The sequence below is a fragment of the Indicator indicator genome, chromosome 22, assembly GCF_027791375.1.
Source record: "Indicator indicator isolate 239-I01 chromosome 22, UM_Iind_1.1, whole genome shotgun sequence".
Classification (NCBI taxonomy): domain Eukaryota; kingdom Metazoa; phylum Chordata; class Aves; order Piciformes; family Indicatoridae; genus Indicator; species Indicator indicator.
In genome coordinates, this window is record NC_072031.1 from 9,478,172 (window position 1) to 9,487,059 (window position 8,888).

At 47.3% G+C, this 8,888-nt stretch overlaps 1 non-coding gene across 1 annotated transcript; it reads right to left on the reverse strand.

Annotated features, from left to right (window-relative positions):
• Nucleotides 1-1,387: 1,387 nt before the first annotated feature.
• On the reverse strand, nt 1,388-1,469 carry TRNAL-UAG (transfer RNA leucine (anticodon UAG)). The gene has a single exon. It is a non-coding gene; the product is annotated as a tRNA-Leu (tRNA).
• Between the last annotated feature and the right edge of the window lie 7,419 nt (nt 1,470-8,888).

Genomic DNA, 8,888 nt, shown 5'->3' on the forward strand with positions numbered 1-8,888 from the left:
CATGACAGGTACTGGCCCCAGCGCAGCAAACAGGCAATTATTTAACACCAAAATTGTAACCCATCAGTAGCTGCACTTGAGAAATTAAAATACAGTAAACAATTACAGATAGATCACTGAAACGCTGGAGTCAAGATTGTTGTCTCTGTTTATTTCACACCGGAAAACCCCCAAACTTTCCAAACTGATTGCGGAAGTAAATAAGAACCTGCAGTCCTTCACGAACACTGAAGAAAAAATGCTGACATAAGAAAGATTGAGCATACTTGCTGCCACAGTTTACTGCCTTGGGGAACTGAGGAACAAATGAAGGGACTGTAAATAACAAAGGATTGCTATAAGTAGGACATACTAGCCCTACAGAGTGAATTCACACTGTGAATTAACTGTATTACTGCCTATGAGGTAAAATAAAAGTGTACTTGAAACTTGGCTGCAGCCTGTCCTGTGCCTCTGCAGACTATTCCAGAGCCACTCCCAGCCCCTGGGGTGCAGAGCCATCTCCGGTAGCACCAACTCGGGGTTCGGAGGCATAAAGGGAGACATGCAGGTATGGTTTTTCACCAGCTCAAACTGCACGTTTTAGTTAAATTGGAAGTTACTAAGTGACATTGGTTAAGTGCATTTATGGCACAGTAGGAGAATCTGCCAGGAAAGGTTGCACTAATCTGCTGCTTCCTGCATTTGAGGTCAACTAACAAAGTTTAGTTGCTTATCAGGTAAACTTTAGGTACAACTGGTTTTGTACCTCATTTTCAAGGTATAGTAGCTGTACTGAGCAAAATCCCTGCAGTAGCTCAAGTGAGCTTTTGGTACTGCTCAGCTTAAAATGGGCCCAAAGCACGAGATGTGGGAGGCCCTGCTCCCTCCCATCCACCATTCACGCTGCTGTCTGCACCTTTCCCAGCCTGTGACATGGGAAGGGAACAATCCAAGAACACGATGTGAGCAGGAAGAGTTTGATAGACAGGACTTACGGATGAAACAGGGCATCTAAAAGAACGCTGGGGAGGAAATAAACGTAGATAAATCTGAGAATTCTGGAGGACGTGAGAGTGCTTAGACTTCAGTGCACAGCAGGCAGCAACGGCCAGATGCAGCCCTGTGCGTTGTGCACGGGAAAGCAGAACTGCAGAAAGCAGCATTTCGGATTTTAAGGCAAAAGGCACCCCAACAGAAAGCCCGTATTACGGCCTTCGTGATTTTAATAAGCTGCACCAACAACCTTCATGTCACACCCCACCCGGCGCTCAAAGCACCCGCGGAGAGGGGGTGCTCGGCCCGGGCGGTGACAGCCAAATGGTAGCATCTCTAGGCTGCACTCGCGGTGTCGCTGGGTCGGGCGGCGAAAAGGAGCCACTGCCGCGGCCCCGGGGACAAAACAGCTTGGCAGCGGTGGGATTCGAACCCACGCCATCGAAATGACTGGAGCCTAAATCCAGCGCCTTAGACCACTCGGCCACGCTACCGCCTGGGTGTTCAGCCGCCCGCCAGGCCTCTTTCAGGGGGCGGTGCCGCCGCTCTCCCCACCCACCCCCGCATGTCGCCCACCTGTATCCGCGCTACTACAACGCCCTCCCGTATGGCCGTCCGCTGTACTCTCTCCCCGCAAAATGCACTACTACGGCGGGCGCAACCTTGCTCCCTCCCCGGCTCAGACCTTTATGGCCGGGCTGTCGCCGGCCCCCGTGCCTCCCCAGCCAGGCCCCATGGGCTCTCCGCGTCTGGGGCGGGCAGCACGCGCCCGACAGGTGGCGCCACTGCCACGCGCTCGGCACCGGCTGCCCACGTGGCCTTGGTACCGCCCGCGCTAGCCCCTGAGCTTTGCTGCCGTCGGAGGGTGTAGGGTGGCCTTCCCGTTCTTCCTTCTCCGGGACCGTTATCCTTTTCTGGGACCGGGCTAGCTCCCGAGCCTCGGCCCTCTTCTCCCTTGGAACTCTGGCAGTCGGGCTGCACCTCACGGCACTTTGTCCTCGGCAGGCACGGGCCGGCACCTCGGCAAGGTGCCTGTTCCCCACAGCAGCAGGGACGGAGCGGCCGCTTGTCCTCCGAGGGGCTTTGTTCTGGGAATGTTCTTTCTGTGGCCACGCAGGGGCGAGGGCAGCACTCAGGTGGTGCCTGCTCGCGCCTCTGCCAGGACAAGGGTCTGGTCTGTCCCGTTATCCTCAAGCAGCAACCCCCTTGCCTTCTCCCAGCTTCTCTCGGTGGGACGGCGGCCTCCTGGCCTATCGCGCTGTGAGTGCTGCCCACAGACCTGCATAGCCCAGAGCTGCCAGTACGCTGCGGGGCTAGTGACCTTCCCAGCCAGCTGCTCACATGACATCACAGTGTGGCTTCAGCTGAACCATTCCCACCCAAACGAGTGGCCTCTAGCTGCTTTTATCTCGGTACTGCTCAACATGGAGCTGCAGAGACTGAGACAAAGTGCAGCTGGTGGCCAGGGCAATCCAAACACAGTTCCTGGTTATGCTGCATTGGTGCCTCGATTGCCTGCTGGTGCTGAGCTCGGGCATGGTGTAAGCCAGTCCACGAAGGAGCTGGGTTTGGCAACCAGAGCCAGATTCAAGCTGCCAGTGGTGAGTAGAAAAACCAATTCTCTTATCCTGGCAGGCCTATAGCAAGAATTTGTAGAATTACTTTGTAAACAGAACTAAAAACATCCAAGACTAAATGCTGTGCAGTTAAAACAATACAGAGAATTTATGTCCACCATTGCTCTTTTTTCTGCTTTAAGTCATGCACTGGTGCTCCAGGAAGCTTTTATCTGTGTATTACATGCACCTACCTTATGGTTAGTTTATGACCAGCTGGATTTACCATGTAAGAAGGGACTGTCGTAAGAGCAGGTTGAAACAAATTGTTCCCGGATGTACAGGCAAATTTTAAATCTGGATTTTCAAATTAATGCGGAACAGAATAGCTCTGAAAGTTAGTCTCACCTGGGGTGTGAATGCCTTTTTCCTTTCAAAAACTGCGTTTTGCTAGAACAACAGTTTCTAAACAGAACCGTGTTTAATATGAGCATACTGGAACTTCACAGGCATTGGTGTTCTTGGAAAAAATATGCAAAAAAATTATGCATTGCGGAGCACACTAAATGAAAGAAAAAGATACTAGACTTGCAGGTCACTAATTTCCTGAGTTACCGTTTTAAATTTAATTTATAAAATCTTGAAACAAAAAAAAGCAAAACTCCTTAAGTGTCAAGGATATAGTAGGTAACATCTAGATAAAAAACCAAAACTAGAAAATACTACATGTCTGAGCTGGTATTTAATACCTAATTTCAATATGCTTCTTAGTATTTAATCAAACACATTTTATCATTAGCGATTGTGTTTTTAAGAAAATGTCATAAAGAGAAGCCCCCAGGATTAACCTGAAAGTATACCCTTTCATTGGGATACCAGAGCTGGGTTATTTAAAAGCATGAGAAATGTATCACTGGAGATGGTATAACCTAACTATGCTCCTGAGGTAGCAGAACTCTATCTGTAAGGATATAGAGTATAATACAGCTGTATGCCATGGGACCCATGTAAACCAGGACTCCCTTTTAGCCCAAACCAATGCTGGGTATTTGCAGGAGTTTAAAGTTGCTTTGTTCAGTTGTGTTCCTGCATCACAGCAATAACAGTATTCCACCACTATGGGTAGCCTACAATAGCAGATGGTGATTTTTTTTTTTTAAACCATTATCAACATATTTTCATGCAGTGAGAACCAGACATCTGTCTTCCACCAGGCCTTCAGAATTAATTTTACATGTCTGCTCTCTTCCCAGGCCCTGCTATGAGGCATCCTGATGGCATCCCTGCCTGGTGCTGCTCCAGAGGGTGCTTAGGTGGGCTGCCAACAGGATGAGAAGTGGGGAGATAATATTCTGGTGCTGATGGGGCAATAGCTCTCTGTTTTCAGTAGTTGTTACTATTTACAACAGTGATTTGCAGCTGCAAGATGAATAGGACCTCAGAGGCTTTCCACAAATGTTCTAAATGTGCTTAATTTGAACTTAAACTGTGCAGGAACCTTGAGGCCAGAAATGTGCCTGTAGGAAGCAGCGTTAAACAGGGGCTCAGTCAAGTCTCCACATTCTCAAACGAGGGCTGCACCCTCAGCGTAGTGCTGGGAATCGCTGCCAAGGAACTCTCCAGCTGCAGGCAGCATTCCTGCATGCAGTCCCTCCAGTCTCCGAGCTAATGCTACAGTTTAATTTATGTGGTGGTAGGTGGGTATTCAGGCACAGAGTCAGAGCATCCGCTCTGTGTTTTTAAGTAAATGTTAGTAGTCTTCCTCTTAAAGATATGTCAGTGCTAGCGTTGCAGCAATGTTTCCCCAGTGTTTTCTCCCTTTTTGGAGAGAGCAGGGATTGTGCATTCATCTGTCTGTGGTGCTGCAGGAGACCATGCATCTGGCATGGAGAACATACATCTTGGTGTATATATAACCCCTACTTATTATAAAAAGCACTAATGAGGATTATTTACCATGAATACAAGATTCAGTGACAGTAAGAGGGGCAGGCTCTTTGCAGGCTGTCAAGTAATACAATTAAGCGAGAGCCTATTTACATTAATTTCTATGTAACCCATGAAAGGATAGGGAGTTTTAAATTTTCCAAAAATTCTAGCTTGAGGAAAAGCTTAAACATGGGTGTCTCCAACCCAGAAAGGCAATGTTTTAGGAGGAAAGCAAACGTAGATGACTTGAAATCTGCAGCCCTTGGAAATTGAAACCCAGTGCATTCTTTTGCCATTTCTCGTGGGGTAAAGGAGCGGTGTGCAATGTAATGTAGCTGAAAAGGCCAACTTTCAGGGCACAGAGCCCCCAAAGGTCCCTGGGTCACAGTCTGTGTCTGCTCCCTGCCTTCCTGAGGGCGGGAGCACCTGCCCTGGAAAGGCCAGCTTTTGGCTCCAAACCCAAAGACAGCAGAAATGAAGGAAACTCGGGTGCAGCTCCCCTGAACAACGCTCAGCAGATGTGGCCCCACGCGGGTTTCAGTACAGCACCTCCTGCTCTCTCTCGCCCGGGATTGGCCCGTCTCTAACACCCCACAGTGCTAATCGCTGGGTTCTTCGTCATATTTTCAACGTTTCTCCTCACATAAAGTGATTGGAACGCTGCCCCCGTCACCACTACCTGAGGCTATGGGCAGACTGCGGAGTGCCTGCGCTCCCGCTGAGGCGAGTGGTGGGCGGGAAGGCGGCGCCGGCAGAGCACGGGCGGTGTGGGGCGGCCCTGCTGCCCGCCTACCCTCGGTAGGGCGGCTGCGCCGTGGCAGCGGGAGCGCCCTGCATCGGTCGAGGCGGCGGGTCTGGCTGCACTACCCCGGTAGGTGGCTTCGCGGTGCTGGGTCCGACACCGTTGGGGGAACGGGCTTGTGAAAGCTGTCGCCAGGCTGCTCGCAGGGTGAAGGACGGAATGGGCGCTTTTTTAGTAACAGAAAATGGTGATCGGCTTCGGCGGTTAGAGCCTGCAAAATGCCTTCGGCCAAGCCGTGAGCTGCTGCAGGGATCTAAAAATAACCTGATATTTTATATTAGGCAACACTCCTGCACTTACGCCTGGAGATAATAGTTTAATCTGTTTATGTTTCCAGGAGAGTGCAATTAATTGTAGGGAACGCCCAGTTTAAAAGCCCCGAATTCCTGTTTCCAAGTGTAGAGAAGAAGCGCTGGTGTGAGCGGAGCGGACGGCGGGTTGGAAGCCCCCGTGGAGCTCGGGCAGGGAGGAGCTGGCTGAGTACTCGGCGACAGCCTGCAGTGGCCTGTAGGACTGTTTGTATTTGGGTGATTTTTTAAATGTCTCAGCGTGCAGAAAGTATGAGGTTGATTAACAACGTGGAGTACTGAGCAAATGCTTACAAAAAGTCACTGATAATTAATTGTTCGGTGTGTTTGAAGCCACCTGAAATAACTATTAATGGCAGTGCAAGGACATTTAAAACTATCTTGGAAGTGCCTTTTCTGTCCTTCTACACCCTGACTATACAGTTTTATACTGCTAACATAATATTTGTTTGCGTGTTTGGCCTAAGGGTAGGACCATTTCTGTGCTTTACTGCTTGAACTCTAAAAGCCATTACTATGTTTGAAGCAGCAGTATGTTTCCTTGCAGAGGGTTTTTGAGTCTCTGATGCTTTGTAAGATTCTCTGCTGTCTCAAGAGAACTCTCCCATTCACTTCATGAATTTGCATCAGTGCTAACACTGTGGCTAATGCAAAGTATTATTCCAAGCTGTGCTTGCAGGCAAACTGGATTTGGGTTGTGCCACGGTGTTTGCAGTAGTGGGACCTGAAGTAAAGGCTTCTCATGAGAAGATCTCTACTTGGTAAGACCAGGTTTGTCAAAGGTAGCCAGTGTGTTAAGGCATTTCTGGTTGTTTTTGTTTTTTTTAATCAGAGTATTAGCTTGACTTACTAAGCCTGTTTTCTTGCCAGCACAGAACACATGTGAGAAATAGATGTTTGCTTCACAAGGGCTGGTTGTGTGTTTGGAAAGTGCAGCAGTTTTGTAATGTGCCACAGAACATTAACATGGCACTGTGGTTGTTCACAAACATGTTATGTAGCTTGGTGTATGTAGTTCATAAAGATGATAATACATTGTAAGGTGCACAGCCTGTATAGTTGCTTATTTTAAAATTTTAAATACTTATTTTAAAGGAACACTTAATCTCTCTTAGAAAACTGCGTGTTACTGTTACAGGTGTCCTGCTAGATGGCTTTAGCCAATGTGGTATTAAACCAAAAAGTTTAGTATTGTACCAGGAAGAGTGGGATCATTCGTAGTTTCATGGTGGGACTTCCTCTGTTCGGGGACAGTTCCTGTTCCCCTTGTCCTCAGCTGAAGTGGTGCACAGGGTTATTTCTGAGCTGAAGTAGCCACTAAGAAGTTGGAGATGTTCAAGTTGTCTTCTTTTACTGACTAGAGTAGAGCATTACTATTGCTTAGCTCTTCAGGACGAATTAGGACAGGTTTCAGTGCTGAAGGCAGATGCTCTCAAGGGTCATACCAAATCAGGAGTGTTTTGTAGCAATGGACATCTTACAAGAAACAAGTAATGTTTTACCAGCACTGTGTGACGTGTGTTTTCCCCTCTGTTCGCTCGGCAAAATAGTTGGGTTTGCCTTGCAACTCACCTACTCCTCCTGCTGGTGTGACTCTCGGTTTTAAGTGGCAGAGAAAGAAAAACAGTTCAGACAGGCATTGGAAAAGCCCCCAAAATAATAGAGGCTTGAGCAGATTTAATAACTGAATGGCTTCATTCTGAATCATATAGTAGTACAAGGTTGATTAAAAAAATTGCATATATTTTCAAAGTACAATGGATTTGGTAGTTTAAATTACAGGTTGTGGGTGGTAATGTGGGCTTGCAGGCTAGGTTCAGTGCAGTCTTGCTCCCTTTGCTGCTTAGCCCTAGGAAAGCTTCTGTAGTGGATATTAAAGACTAAATGGTGAAAACATAGCATCAATAGAAGCAGAATGTCTAGGTAGTACAAATTTATGCCACGATGCAGAAGTACAGAATGTAGGCCTTTGGATGAAGCTCAGGCTTTTTTGTAGAGCTTTTGGTTTAGAGCAGTGTTTGTGTAGTTTAAAATTTGGTTATTGAATTCTATTTTAAAGAGCATGTTATGTTAGGGTGATTTTTAGTAAGTACACTTCCAAGGTAAACACCACAAGTCTTTTACAAGAAATACAGTTCCAAGAAAAACTGGCAGAGTCTTACAAACACCACTAGCTTTAAATGCAAACCGATTTGTGTGACAGTGTTCTATTTACATGCCAGGTCACAGAAACCATGAAAGCTTGCAATTGCTGCTCCATAAACCTGCATTCCTGTTACTGATATTTCTTGGGCCAACACAGACTTTATGGATCTGCTGATGTGCATTTGACTGCAGTAGTGGAGATGAGCGCAGGACAGTAGCTGTGACCGCAGTATATCTCGGAGTTAGTCCTGCATCATTTTGCATCTGCTGCTTCTGCTGACAGGCAATAAAGGTTAACATTCTCAAATACTTGTTAGACTTTAGTAAGATGGTTGTGGTAAAATTAGTAGTGGCAACTGAGAATGACTTCCTCTTCCAATTAGGAACTACTGCCTCTTTCCAGAAGTGACAGCCTTCACATGGCCTTTGCTAGAAGAGCAGATTGTGTGAATGCTCCGAAGCTGCTTCAGTGCAAAGTCAGATGAGTTGGCTCAGACCTTCTTCAGCAGTGATTTACTGTAGCTGATACTGCCTGATGCAGATAGAGTTCCGGTGTTACCTGTGTTGCTGGCTGCTTGAACGGTGGCAATGCTATCTCCATCAGAAATGCAGTAACAAATAGCATAACATTGCTGGTGAAAGCTGCCAGCTGGCAGACTCAGCTCTGTGAGAGTCAGTGCTGGTGTTCTGGTGCCAGTGGCTCTGGACTGTGAAATGCAGAAGAGTGGAAACTTTGCATCTGTGTGGCTGCTAATGTGTGAAAGGTGCAGTACTTGCCTTCTGTAGCCTGGGCCTGTAGGAGGTTATTTCTGTTTGTGTTCTGCTGAATCATCACAAATTCTTTCTGGGTGGAGGCTGCTGGGCATGTTCCCGTTGTGATATCTCTGGGGGTGGAACCTGAACACCAGGAATTCACCTTTTTTTTTTTTTTTTTTTTAATAATACATGTGTGTTGCAGCAGTTGTGCAGTACAGTGTCTGCTCTGCGTGCAACTAGGATCAATGATGTGGAAAAGCTGTGGTAAAACAGGAGACGTGGCAGAGCTGCAGTGTTGATACCTGTATGGAAATCCCCATATTCTTTACTCTGCATTGTTTAATGTGTCAGGCCACCTCACTGAAATATTTACCTAGAATGTCACCTTCGGAGCTTTCAAACAGTTGAGCACATTTT